The sequence below is a fragment of the Galeopterus variegatus genome, unplaced genomic scaffold (genome assembly GCF_000696425.1).
Source record: "Galeopterus variegatus unplaced genomic scaffold, G_variegatus-3.0.2 Scaffold604, whole genome shotgun sequence".
Taxonomy (NCBI): Eukaryota; Metazoa; Chordata; class Mammalia; order Dermoptera; family Cynocephalidae; genus Galeopterus; species Galeopterus variegatus.
In genome coordinates this window covers 117248-118453 of record NW_007726715.1, presented here as the reverse complement: position 1 = coordinate 118453, position 1206 = coordinate 117248, and the positions used below count along the sequence as shown (strand labels likewise).

The 1206-nt window shown below is 36.8% G+C and overlaps 1 protein-coding gene across 3 annotated transcripts in view; it reads right to left on the bottom strand.

Annotated features, from left to right (window-relative positions):
• Positions 1-1206, bottom strand: part of ANAPC7 (anaphase promoting complex subunit 7) — a 24728-nt gene that overhangs the window by 12726 nt on the left and 10796 nt on the right. The gene's annotated exons all lie outside the window — the stretch shown is intronic.

Below are 1206 nucleotides of genomic sequence, written 5' to 3'. Positions count from 1 at the left end.
ACCATTTTACTTTTAACTAGAAAATCTATCCACAGCCCCATGCAAATAAAGGAAGACCAACCCCATTTCTCAAAACAACGAAACAATTACTTCCCTTGCTCTTCCTAGGTCCTCCCATCCCTAAAAGAAAAGTCACATTCCACTCTCACTTACCTAACCAAAAGGTCCAGTAATATCTGGACCAAAGACGATGCCTCTGGAAATGGGAATAACATTCATTTGAGAAATGTTACAGAATTCTAGTTACCTTCATTCTTTCTTGATCTTAAGACAGAAAATGAACTACCTCAGAAGTACTCGTTTACATATTTTAAATTCAGTTAATATTAAGGCATAAGAAAGTAAGGAAATCTTGACTTAGCTAATTAAGAAGGATCAGATGAATTTTCCCCAAAAGGAAATGATAGATACAGAAGTTGAATACTTGGCTTCTCTCTGACAATTAGACTTGTGGATAGACTCTAGTGTTTCTAACACTTAAAGCTTTGACCCATAGGTACTGTCTAACTCACCAAAGTAATACTATAAAAATCAAACTTGAACTGACCTCCAGAGATTAGCTGTACTATTTCTGTTGTTTTTTGGCCGCTGGCCTGTACAGATATCTGAACCCATGACCTTGGTGTTACCAGCACCACACTCTCCCAAGTCAGCTAGCTGGCCAGCCCTAGCTACACTATTTAAATCCAATGAGTGCAGACATCTGCATTTTAGCACAATTTAAATACTGTGTAACTTAGTAAAGCTGGGTTAAAATAATCCTTCCTAAAAACACAACAAGGAAAATTTGAGAAAATTTAGTTCCAAAGAATGTAGAAGTCACAGGGAAGGGATAAATGATCTTAACAGTACAAAGAAAAAACCACAATATTCCAATTTAAAATTAATAGATCTTAAATGCAACACAGTGTTTGCCAGATCATTAACCTAAGAAAGCAGTCAACGTGAGGGCGTAAAAGCAAAAAAGCCAATCTCCATTCTCTTCAATCATCTGTGGCTTCGTATGCCACATATTTACTCCAAAGAATGGCTCTAAGGATAAAGAACACTGTTCCAATTATAGACCTACAGTATATAAAACAATCTGGTATAAAATTAATCCACACTAATTCAAACAATGAAATAATGAAACATTAAAAATGAAACTTTTTAGGGCCGGCCTGTGGCTCACTCGGGAGAGTGCGGTGCTGCTAACACCAAGGCCAC